Here is a 13,531-nt window from a genome sequence, read left to right as displayed (position 1 = left end):
ATGGTTTTGATGCATTTCTCTGATGATTAGGGACAATAAGCATTTGTTCATATGTTTGTTAGCCATTTGTCTGACTTCTTTAGAGAAGGTTCTATTCATGTCTCTTGCCCAGTTATATATGGGATTTTGGCTCTTTTTTTGGTTGTTGATTAATTTGAGTTCTCTGTAGATCCTAGTTATCAAGCTTTTATCCCATTCATAATATGCAAATATCTTTAGCATTGTCTTTTTCCTTTGCTTTTATAGTATTTTATAAGAATATGAATACAGGGCAGTGCCTGTGGCTCAGTGGGTAGGGTGCCAGCCCCATATACTGAGGCTGGCGGGTTTGAACCTGGCCCCATCTGTGTAACCTGGCTTATTGTACCCTCAATGAATCCCCAACAATAAAAAAAAAAAGAAAAAAAGAAAGAAATAAATAACATTAACATCTTTAAAAAAAAAAAAAATAGCCAGGCGTTGTGGCGGGCGCCTGTAGTCCCAGCTACTTGGGAGGCTGAGGCAAGAGAATTGCTTAAGCCCAGGAGTTGGAGGTTGCTGTGAGCTATGACACCACGGCACTCTACCGAGGGCGATAAAGTGAGATTCTGACTCTAGAAAAAAAATAAATAAAAATTAAAAAAAAGAATATGAATACATAAACTGCTGCTGGACTCTAAAGTCATTATGTGTGGCAGTGTCTCCACATCAGATTACATCTCTTTTAGTACTTATACAATTTCGCATGATATACTGTTTCATAGTAAATATGAAAAAAATTTCAAATAGTAATTACCATTAAATATAAAACACACTGCATTCCTTGAACTGTAAGTTCTCAGAGGACTAGGACTAACATTTGTAACTCCAAATCCACTAGAATAAAAGAAACTAGATAGAAACACTTTCCAGTTACTTCTAAAAATTCTCTATAATCAAAAAGGAAAATAATATATATAGAAATTACTCCATCATAGTGGACAAGATATTCCCTAGATTTTAAGCTTCACCAAAGTTCTGCCTTCTACATACTAAGCTATATTTATCTTTCAATCTGTAACGTTATCTACATGCTTTCTGACTGTGTTTATAAAATGGCTTTGTCAATTTTCTGCATTCACAATATTTGCCTTAAGATTTACTTCAACCTAAGTCATTCCTTCTAGTCTTGCCATTGCTCTAGAAAATGATTTTTAAAATGTTAAATGTGCAGTCGTTCATTTGGAGATGGCAGTACCACAAAGACTCTGGCATTTTTTTAGGAAAGAAAAGGACAACTGAAAGTGAAGGCCCAGGTATGGTGGCTCACGCCTGTAGTCCTAGTACTTTGGGAGGTCAAGGTGGGGCTTGAGGCCAAGAGTGCAAAACCAGTGTGAGGAACGAAGCAAGACAACCTAGCCTCTATGAAAAAACAGAAGTTAGCAAGGCACGGTAGCATATGCCTATGGTTCCAACTACTCGGGATGCTGAGGCAGGAGGACTGCTTGAACACAGGAGTTGGGGCTTAGTGAGCTCTGAAGACATCACTGCACTCCAGCCCGGGTGATAGAGAAAGACCCTGTCTTGATCAATCGACCGATTGATACATAGAGAAAATAGGGAAAAAAAAAAGAAAGCAAGGAAGTGAAGTTTCCTTAGCAAAATAACACACTGAAACACGAATTTACACATAGTCACTTAATAATCCTAAAGAGAGCAAGAAACTGTGCACACTGGGTCTTCCCTTCTGCCAGGAGCAAGGTGCCCACTTACCTTGGTTTCCACATGTGAAAAGCAGGAACAGCTGCCAATCTTGACTCTGTACAGGGCGAGACCTGTTCAAAGCCCCATTTAATGCCCCATTAAAAATCATCTGAGTATCTTGGAACCAAAAGGCTTTAAGGAAACACATCGTTGTCCACAAAGATGTTAGCATTGTTACCAAATTTGGAAGTAATTAAATTTAAGTATAAAACTCTTCCAATTAATAATCATAGTAGTAACTGAGATTTTGAAAAGTACACTGCATTAAAAATTGGTTTGAGTATTTTTTAATTTTTGTTAAAACAAGAGTTTTTGCACAATAAAAGACACACAAGCAAAAATAAAAGAAGCCTCTCATACACGATACACACACAAGTATTGGCAAATGATATATAATGAAATTCGAATATATATAGGATTAGAATCCTACAAATCAGTGAGAAGATGACAAAGCAACAGGGGAAAAAAACAAAGCTAGAGTTAGAAATTCATGAAAAAGGAAATAAAAATGGCCAAAACTCCATGTACAATGTCGCTAGCCATTAGAGGAACATGAGCATAAACAACAACGAGGTATCGTTTAACAACCATTAGACTCACAAAATTGTGAAAGTGCTGGTGAAAATGTGCTCTGTGCCAGTGCTGAGATGGGCTATGCCACCAACCTCGATCTCAAGGAACTTAGCGTCTAAGGGATGACTATGCAACGTGATGACCACTGCAGAGCTGGGCACACACAGGGCAGGACAGGATCTGAGAAGGGATCATGATTCACTATGTCCACAAGCATCGAGGAAAACCTTACAGAGGTAATACTTTGAGTATTTTCTTTTTTTTTTTTGAGACAGAGCCTCAAGCTGTCACCCTGGGTAGAGTGCAGTGTCATCACAGCTCACAGCAACCTCCAACTCCAGGGCTCAAGTGATTCTCTTGCCTTCGCCTCCCAAGTAGCTCGGACTACGGGCGCCTGCCACAATGCTTGGCTGTTTTTCGGTTGCAGCCATCATTGTTGTTTGGTGGCCCAGGGTGGATTCGAACTCGCCAGCTCAGGTGTATGTGGCTGGCGCCTTAGCCACTTGAGCCACAGGCGCCAAGCCTAGTTTGAGTATTTTCATATCCAAGATGAAAGAGTTGTACGAATTTAACAAACCATCAACTTCATAAATAGTACATTCACTGCACTTTAAGGGTTAAGTTGTGAATCCGTGAACAAAAAAGTCTGCAGATGGCTCATTATAATTTAGATACCTTGTGAACGACAGTATGGTAGTCAGACTAAGTCACAATCACAATTTTTAACTAACTTCATTTCTGGATAATAGAACAAGATAACTGCTTATTGCCAGTGAGATGGCACTACTGTCCAAAGTCCTTTCCTCCAAGTTGACAGAATAACCTCAAATCCAGCTTCCACTGAAAATGGAAAAACAAATATGCCACCTGGCCATTGTTGCACAATGGATATTCAACCACAGCTCTGCTCTCAAAAGAACAAGTATATTTTACCATGACCATGAAGAGTATTAAAAATAATACTAAGCTACTTATAATTTCATTCATAGAATTGAAAGACTTCAGTAAAAGAAAATCGAAACATAAGGCCAGGCGCGGTGGCTCATGTCTGAGCTCACTAGTTTGAGACCAACCTGAGCCAGAGTGAGACCCCGTCTCTAAAAATAGCCGGCCGTTGTGGGGGTGCCTATAGTCCCAGCTACTCAGGAGGCTAAGGCAAGAGAATTACTTAAGCCCAAGAGTCTGAGGTTGCTGTGAGCTGTGACGCCACAGGACTCTACCAAGGGTGACAAAGTGTCTCAAAAAAGAAAAAAAAAAGAAAGAAAATATCAGAACAGAAAGGGAGACCATTAAAAGATACACACTCTTCAATGGCAGATGAGGTACTTTTTAATATCTTTTTTAGGCAAGATTGTCACTAAGTATAAAAAAGCAAGTAACTACCACTCAAGGCACTAACACACAACGCCAAGGAACAATTACCTTGATATTTGAAAGTTAGAAAGGCATAGTGAAGTATCACAAGAATGGAAAGGCAAATATCCAATGTACTCACTCTATACTAATATGAAGCCAGTAGACGAACCAATACACACCCAGACAAGAGAAAAACTTAACTGAATTCAAGTTGGAGAGGAAGGAAGGGGGGAGGGAGGGACGGAGGAGGGAGGACGGAAGCAGGGAGGGGCAGAGGGAGGGGATGGCCGTGCGCCCACCTAACGGGCACCCTATAAGAGTACATGGCCTACCGCCTGGGTGTGGGACACAGCTACTCAGGGACTTTACAGTAATAACAAATGCAAACACTGTAACCTAATCGTTTTTGCCTTCATATTAATATGAAACTTAAAAAAATAAAAAATAAAAGAAAGGCAGCAGAGTTCAGAAATAAAAATCCGCTGTGTAGTATGCCAGGAAGGCAACCATGTAAGCAAATTTGAAGGAACTAACCTGCAAGGATTTATGCAATCCTGGACATAAAACATGCTGTTCAGAGAGTGAAAAATCTGTTGACCAAAATATTTTCTGTCAATACAGCAAAGAGGATCGCACCACACGTACGCTGCTGCAGGGAAGGATTGAGCCATAAATCACTCATTACTTTTTACTTCCCTTAATATCATTTCTGTCTGTTCATTTGGGCTCCCACTCATATAATTTGCTTTAATGGCCTGGTGTCCTTCCAAACCCTAGCACAGCTGATGTTAGACTGAACCATGTGATGTATATAATGGTACACAGCCTACATAGGTACTCATGATGGCAAACTCTTCTTTGTATTTACCCAAATTAACCTGAGTGACAACTTCTAGGTTCAGCACTATGATTTCTGGGCAATGTAAATAGCTTGAATAACATGGTACACAAAACTGCTAGTAATGCTACCCTTTAGAAGTGGCCACATCAATATTTGAGGACTTGTGTTACTGCCCAGAACTCTTCTCTTCCCAGAAGCAGCGTGGCCCTTCTCCCCTGGAGCCAGATACTGTGGGAGGCTCTGGGAGGTCACAGAACTGACACTAGAGACGTTCTCAGTCAGACCAAGTAGTTTTAAATGAGCTCAGGCTTAATACATTACCTTCCCTTAACCCAGAACTCTTCTCTAGTACTTAAAAATCTGAGGAATTCTCCACTTGCCAATAGTAGTATTCTCCCTTTAAACCATTCAACACAAAAACACTACTAAATTCCCTGCTTGCCAGTTTTATTCTTTCTGGACTCCCAGAATGCTGTCCCAGTGACCTGACAAGTGCAGCTAAAATGGATGGCACTGTGACATTTTACAACATATAATGGAGCTGGATTGCCTTGTCTGTTTTGGAGAAAATACATTAAATAATGTCCACTGGGACCGAGGATAAGAGATTATAGGAACCATTTCTCCAGTCTGATAAAGTACCTAGTAGCAGCCCCAGAAATCCTTAGCAATTAAAAGGCAAATAAAAGTCAAATATAGAATTTGTATATCTATTGTACATTATTATCAAAGATGTGATCTTGTTAGCAAATCATTAATTATTCTTTATCACCAACATCCCTGTGAAGTAGTAGGTAAATGATGGAACATTACTAGGCCAATGAAATGCAAACTGGGAGGCAACAGTTGCCAACCATCATTTTTTTATCTGTAAATGCAGAAGGGTTAGCTGTGTTTGCCATACACAGGCAAAATTCATTTTTTTTGAGGCATAGACTGTTGTAAACCTACCCCCTTTCAGTAGCTACATGACTATATTGCCTGGACATCTACACAGCTATGATAAGGGAACTTCTCAGAGAGAAGAAACAAAACAGAGAATGATTTGTTTCTCCTTTCAAAATTTAATAATATTATAGCAACTTATTCAAAATATGTTCATGGAGAACATAATCAGCATTATAAAGAACCAAGCAGAGAATGAAATTTTAGTAATTTGACAGTTTTGACTTCTGAAGCTGTATCTTAGAATTATAACGGTCAATTATTCCTTCTGGGTCAGTTAACGATTTATAGACCTCAGATCCAAATCCGTTCTTGTCCCCCTGCTTTGTAATATTGGAGTTGGACTCTGTAGACATCTTCTTTGGCAACAGGCAGGGTGTAAAGTTTTGACCACAGAGGTCAGTGGAGTGATCTTGCAGGGGGAAAGACACTTCCCTCTCAAGCAGCTCTGGCTGCTTCGGAGCAGTCTTAACCCTCCACCCTCCAGAAACTTCCTGGCCAGTGCCCAGCTGACCATCCTCTCAGCCACAATAGGCCACTTGTGCCTGCGCCTGCGCCTTTTGGCAAGTTTCTTTCCCCTAGTGGCCACAGCTCTTTAAAGAGTCTACTCTTAGCCTTGGAGGAGGGTCTCTCCCAGTTCTTAGTTCCCATGCTAGCCACTATTCCCCACCTTTGACTTGGTAGTAGCTAATATTTTGTCGATGCTATTTCTGCACCCCTAAGAATCTCTAGACTTTCTTTATATTAAAATTTACCTGTTCAGATAATCAATTTGGTTTCTGTCTCCTCACTGATAGACCACTCTTTCTCCCCACCTCCCTTCCACAACTACCAGGGACCGACACTACACTATCCCAAAGTAACAGTCATCAATGCTCTGGGCAGAGAATACCACACAGCTTTTATAGTCTTCTAGAAAATTCTATTTCGCCCTTTCTTCACAAAATAGTGACATAGTACATTTCAGACACTATGAGAGTTCTCCAAGGGGATCCACCCAATTAATCTATGGGTGACAAGATGAAATTTCTGAATGCAGTGAAAATTTACTAAAATGCATAAATCAAAACCATTCATAAAACTAATGTTTATTTTTACATCTCCATCTCTCTTCCCCCAGTGTGTCCAGTTCAGAGATTACTATTGATCATGATGTTAATCTTACTTGTACCAATGAGGAAACCTACAGTTCAGGGGCGTGAAGCAGATACTATAACTTGGGCCAAGCATCCGCACATATACACACTGCAAAACCAAAGCACATATTGAATTCTCAAAGATTTCCTAAAAAAAAAATTAAAAAAAAGATTTCCTAAATTATTTATTATAAACATACCAATACTTTTTTTTTAATTGTTGGGGATTCATTGAGGGTACAAAGAACCAGGTTACATTGATTACATTTGTTAAAGTCACCCCATAATTGTGCCCCACATCCAAAAGATGTGTCACACACCCAGACTCCCCAGCCCCTCCCGCCCTCCCTCCCTCCTTCCTTCTCTTTGCTCACCCTTTCCCCCACCCCCCACCATGTACTAGGTCATCAACTATCTCATATGAGAATTGAGTACATAGGATTCTTGCTTCTCCATTCTTGTGATGCTTTATTAAGAATAATGTGCTCCACCTCCATCCAGGTTAATACAAAGGCTGTAAAGTCTCCATCTCCTTAAATAGCTGAATGGTATTCCATGGTGTACATATACCACAGCTTGTTAATCCATTCCTGGGTTGATGGGCATTGAGGTTGTTTCCACATCTGGTGATTATAAATTGAGCTGCGATAAACAGTCTTGTGCAAGTGTCTTTATGGTAAAAGGATTTTTTTCCTTCTGGGTAGATGCCCAGTAATGGGATTGCAGGATCAAATGGGAGATCTAGCTTGAGTTCTTTGAGGTTTCTCCACACTTCCTTCCAAAAAGGTTGTATTAGTTTGTAGTCCCACCAGCAGTGTAAAAGTGTTCCCTTCTCTCCACATCCACGCCAGCATCTGCACTTCTGAGATTTCATGATGTGGCCATTCTTGCTGGGGATGGATGATACCCCAGGGTAGTTTTGATTTGCATCTGTCTAATAATTAGGGATGATGAGCATTTTTCATATGTTTGCTAGCCATTCGTCTGTCTTCTTTTTTTTTTTTTTTTTTAATTTGGCCGGGGCTGGGTTTGAACCCACCACCTCCGGCATATGGGACCGGCGCCCTACTCCTTGAGCCACAGGGGCCGCCCTCGTCTGTCTTCTTTAGAGAAGGTTCTATTCATCTCTCTTGCCCATTGAGATATGGGATTGTTGGCTTTTTTCATGTGGATTAATTTGAGTTCTCTGTACATCCTAGTTATCAAGCTTTTGTCTGATTGAAAATATGCAAATATCCTTTCTCATTGTGTAGGTTGTCTATTTGATTGTTGTCTTCTTAGCTGTACAGAAGCTTTTCAGTTTAATTAAGTCCCATTTGTTTATTTTTCTTGTTGGTGCAATTGCCACTAGAGTCTTCTTCATGAAGTCTTTCCCCAGGACAGTATCTTCCAGTGTTTTTCTCTATGCTATCATTGAGGATTTTTATCATTTCATGCCTTGAATTTAGTCTTTGATCCATCTTGAATCAATCTTTGTGAGTGGAAAAAGATGTGGGTCCAGTATCAGTCTTTTACATGTAGATATCCAGTTTTCCCAGCAACATTTTTTGAATGGGCATTCTTTCCCCTAGGAGTATGTTCTTGTTTGGTTTATCAAAGATTAGGTGACTGTAAGATGTTAGTTTTATTTTCTGGTTTTCTATTCAATTTCAAATGTCTTTATTTTTGTGCCAGTACCATGCTGTTTTGACCATGATAGCCTTGTAGTATAGCCTAAAGTCTGGTAGGCCGATGCTCCCAGCTATGTTTTTTTTTTTTTTTTGCAGTTTTTGGCCGGGGCTGGGTTTGAACCTGCCACCCCTGGCAAATGGGGCCAGTGCCCTACTTCTTTGAGCCACAGGTGCCTCCACCCCAGCTTTGCTTTTATTACTAAAAACTGCCTTAGCTATATAGGTTTTTTTCTGGTTCCATACAAAATGAAGAATTATTTTTTTCAAGACTTGAAAGTATGATGTTGGTGTTTTAACAGGGATGGTATTGAATCTATAGATTGGTTTGGGAAGTATAGATATTTTAACTAAGTTGATTCTTGCCAGTCATGAGCATGGTATGTTCTTCCATTTGTTAATATCCTCTGCTTTTTTCTTTCCTTAGGGTTTCGTAATTTTCTATATAGAGGTCCTTCACCTCTTTTGTTAGATATATTTCTAGGTATTTCATTTTCTTTAAAGCTATGGTGAAGGGGGTTGTGTCCTTAATTAGCCTCTCATCTTGGCGGTCATTGGCATATACAAAGGCTACTGACATGTGGACATTGATTTTACATCCTGAGATATTACCGTATTTTTTGATGACTTTCAGGAGTCTTAGGGTTGAGTCTTTGGGTTTCTCTAAATATAAGATCATATCATCAGCAAAGAGAGAGAGTTTGACCTTCTCTGCTCCTATTTGGATGCCCTTTATTTCCTTTTCTTGCCTGTTTGTATTGGCTAGAATTTCCAGCACTATGTTCGATACTAGTGGCGACAGAGGACAACCTGGTTGTCCAGTTCTAACATGCCAATTCTTTTTAAACAGAAATGAAAGTTATTTTATTCTTATAGTTTACTTGATGATCAGAAATTGTTAACACAGAAAACATTTATTTCTTATACAGTAAGTATGCTCCAGAGCAGTCTCACACCTAGTAAATCTAAAATGAGTTTTGAAAAGTAAAATATAAAAATTAAAGTTAACAAATGAGAAGCATGTTTCCACAGGGACCTAATTTCCATGGTAGCTTTCCTTAGTGTACATTCAAGGGATACAATAATTAATTGCAGCTGACACGTGCAGAAGAAAAATAACTAGGAAATGTAAAACAAAAATGCCTTAAAATTCAGAAATTCAGAGCAGTACCTTAGAAACACATTATCATCTCTAATACAATTGTTAAAACTTTACTGAGGATCTTCTTTTCTTTTATACCTATGACTAGTAAAAAACAAAATCAGAGTGGAAAAATTTACTGATTTTTTGTTTCAACTTTGTCATGTTAATACCTCAGAGGAAAATATACCTATTTCAAATAATTATAATGTGGCTGAATGGACATAAAATTAAGCTGAATATGGAAAATCTATTCCAAAATCTACTCAATAATACAACAATGTAGTCTAAAGTTCTCTAACCACTGTTTCTATCTTTAGATAGAAATAAATAAAATTATAATATATAAATATATAACAAATATAAATAGATATATAAATGTAAATAAAATTATACTAAACTTTCTATCCATAGGTTGTACAGCACACTTCAAAACTGGGAAAGAAGAAATATCAGGGAAGAAAGTTGTAGAAAAATCAAATTGCTATTCCAATTCTGAACATCATCAGCTACTTTAAAATATTTTTTTTTTGTATTTTAAAGTAGCTGATGATGTTCAGAATTGGAACATCATCAGATGTTAATATATAAATCAGATTAAAATATAAATCTGTCTTTATTCTACCACCTAGGAAGAACCGCTCTTTAAGGACTTTTTATTCTGGCTTTTTTTTTTGCTTACAGAAAACTCACATGTATAGGTATACGGGGAGTTCACAGAATGCTCCAGCCAGATTCTTCCACTGTCGACTCACACACCCCCTGCATGACTACCAGGAAGTCAGCATGGTGGAAAATCCTACTCTCCTAGACCACAAGCCTGACTTGAACTTCTCCAGTGCCCTTCTGGTTCCTGTGTCCACTTCCAGACCCCACACTCCATGTAGCCATGTGCCTCTGTAGTCTCCTGCCCTCTGTCACAGCTCCGCACATGGTGTGTGTTGTCTTACCCAGCTTTGGCACTTACAATGATGCCAATTAGTCATTTTGTAGACTGTCCCTCGGCTGGGTTTTGTCTGATGGGTTCTCGTGATTGGATTAAGGGTGTGCATTTTTGGCTGGAATACTGCAGAAGTGACAATATATCCGCATAGCATTTCAGGGGAGCATGATGTTGCTGTATGTCTCACTACTGACAATGTTAACCTTGACCACTTGTTTAGGCAACCAACTTTCCCTTTGTGAGTGATAAATAACTTGGGAGGATACACCTTAATGCTGTTTTTTTTTTTTTTTAACCAGGGGAAAGCACGAACGCAGTCGAGTTTCCCACATTTGGGGAAATCGCAGGGGTCAGCACATCCGGAGTGCAATGGATAAGCCTCGCCCTGGGAAAACCACCTTCATGATCATGGTATCTCCCCTGCCAGGTAAGAATAATGCTGTTTAAATATACTGATTTTAGCATCTACCAGGGGATAATGTTTGCAACACCTACATGTATTACTGTGGTCTTCATCTAATAGTGTAGGAGACCGTGCACCAGGCTTGTGGAAGTGGCCACGGGCTCCTGCGGAGGCACTGGGAGCAGGACAATCTCCTAGCTGGCATGGGGATGCTTGGGTGCCTGGAGACAAGCCCTCAAGCAGCTGCAGGTGTTAATGAGTTAAGATCTTCGCTCATTAGCAAGCAGGTGTTATACATTGGACAGTCGTGGTGCAGGAGGATGGGAGTCGAGCCAGGGGAAAGAGCACATAGCTCTTGTGCATGGGCCCCCACACCTGTTGTATAATGCTTCAATAAAACACCATGGCAGAGGCTGCTCGCGGCTCTCCCTGGAATATGTGAAGCCCCCCCTTACAGGCATTTGTACTTTCAATCAGTGTTCCCAGATGCTTTTATTCACGCGCTGATGAGGAGCCCACAGCCGGCACTGACATATGGTGACAAGGATGGGATAGTGGACACGTACCGACATAATAGAGATTTTGTATTTCCCTCATTCCATATTTATTAACCAGAATTTATCAGCAAGAGCTATTCCTTTACCGTACTTATTTACTTATTGTGTTATATTAGTATGGCCTAATGGGCATGATTGTATGGATAATTCCGTAATGTATCACTCACTCAATTGCTCAAATTCTTCCAGTTTTGCTTTTAGAAGCACCTTCAGGCTGATCCCATATCCTTTGACATGCCCCTATCCTCTGTAAACCCTTCTCTATCTTTTGACATCACAGATACTGCAGGCTCATCTCGTACCTTCCCTGCACCATGGCTGGAATAGATCACTTCTCCAAGTTCTAGTTTCTTTTATTAGAGAGTGATTCTTAGAACCAATACCTGAGCTCTAGGTACGGATACTGCTATGGGGATGCTATTGCTCCTGGGCCCTCCCAGGGGCCAAAGCTAGGAAATACACATATAAATACTAACCAGTGCATATACACATACCTGTATTTATTTATGGAGCTGAGGAGTGATATGACCCACTTTAGGTTTTAAAGAGTCACTACTGTGGCCACTATGCCAAAAATACACTAAAATTGGGGGGGGAGGGGCACAGGTGGAGCAGGAACGGTTGGCAATAACCCGAGTGAGAGATTAAGGTGGCCAATTGTGGTGCTAAGCGTAAAGGTGGTGAGAAGTGGCTGACTTTGGGGTATATTTTCAAGTTAGAGCAATTAAGATGTCCTGATGATTAGTATGTGGTATATCAGGGAAAAGGGGGAATTGGAGTTAAATCCAAGAAACTAAAAAGAATGAGTGATCATCAACTCAAACAGTGATGGCCACCAAGCACAGCAGGGTTCGATGGGAAATCAAGAATTTTGGTCATTATTGACTTTTTGAGGATGGACGGACAATTTCTGATTTTCAGAGTTTGTTTTTTAAGACTCTAGCCCTGTTTGGGATAATTTCCTTTTGTGGATTCAGCATGAGGTTGAACTCCAACTTCTAAAACACAATTTCCAAACACAAAGATCAGTTCTACTGCGGTTGAAGTAGTAGTGTTAAGAGCCCAGGCAGCCACTGAGCCATGTCTATGGAACCGTAGGGCTCTGCAGAACATAATTTGAAAACCAGAAGTATACAGAAAAAGCTCCACATGTATCGATTTCATACAAACATTCATGTCCTCCAGTGGACCTGTGCTCTGGGAGTCCCCGGTTCAACTGGGTAACACCAAGAAGTCCACCAGCGCTTACTGTGTGACCCATTCAGGTCAAAGGGTAAAGAAATAAATAGACTGGGGCTACCGACCATTCAACAGGGGTTTAGAAATTGTTTTCTAAGAACATGGCAGGGAATCAACAAACAAGTTCAAAAAATGTTTCCCTTCCCTTTTTACTGAAAAACTTTCTAAGGAAGCCATCAAAAGCTCTGCAGTTCTTGAAGGGGTAAGATCATATGTTCTCCACTCTCCTTCTGTCACAGAAAATTGCTTGAACTTAGAGAAACTTAAATACTTTAATTACAGAGACCCTGGAGCACACATGTATTAAGACATATAAACATGAAGAAGTCATTCTGCAGAACTGTCAGACAACTTCAGACCAAGGTTATTTCAAAACCAAAACCAGGAATGTCTTAGGTAGAAAAATAAGTTGTCACCAGCAATACAAAGTTAAAACCTGTCATTAAATCTTCTGCAAAGGCATCCCGGTGACAAGGAATGAAGGAATTGGAAACCTGAATTAAAATTGAAAACTGAATAAAAACTAACTGGTATACATAGTCAATGCTGGCAGAAAGAGTCTTACAACAATGCATCACATTCTAGACCAAAAATTGGTTATAAAGACATTGTACTCCTTAGAGTCCTCAAAACATAGGGTTCTCAAACTGCCACAGATGTTATAGTTAGCTTCTGAAGTATATTTTTTAATCAAAATCACCCCAAAGCCCTTTTGTATGGCAAGAAAGGATCCTTACCAAATTTTTTAAATGATGTGTAGCAGAGGTGGGTAAGGTTTTGTTTTGTTTTGTTTCCTGTAAATAGCCAGACAGTCAATGTTTTTGGCTTTGCAGACCATACAATCTCCACAGCAACTACTTAACTCTGTCACTGTAGCATGAAATAGCCACGGACAATATGGAAATAAGTGGGTGTGGCTGTGTTCCAATAAAACTTTATTTGTAACAATAGGGGGCCCACTTCGTTCCACAATCATGGTTTGCTGACCTGTAGCAATTATATCCAATA

The 13,531-nt window shown here is 39.8% G+C and overlaps 1 protein-coding gene and 1 pseudogene across 4 annotated transcripts in view; both read right to left on the bottom strand.

Moving 5' to 3' along the window:
• WDR7 (WD repeat domain 7) overlaps positions 1 to 13,531 on the bottom strand; it is a 401,067-nt gene that overhangs the window by 127,250 nt on the left and 260,286 nt on the right. The window lies entirely within an intron of this gene.
• On the bottom strand, positions 10,634 to 10,759 carry LOC128572232 (uncharacterized; annotated as a pseudogene).

The sequence above is a fragment of the Nycticebus coucang genome, chromosome 19 (genome assembly GCF_027406575.1).
Source record: "Nycticebus coucang isolate mNycCou1 chromosome 19, mNycCou1.pri, whole genome shotgun sequence".
NCBI lineage: Eukaryota > Metazoa > Chordata > Mammalia > Primates > Lorisidae > Nycticebus > Nycticebus coucang.
The sequence above is the reverse complement of the archived record's forward strand: the minus strand, read 5'-3'. Positions and strand labels throughout refer to the sequence as shown.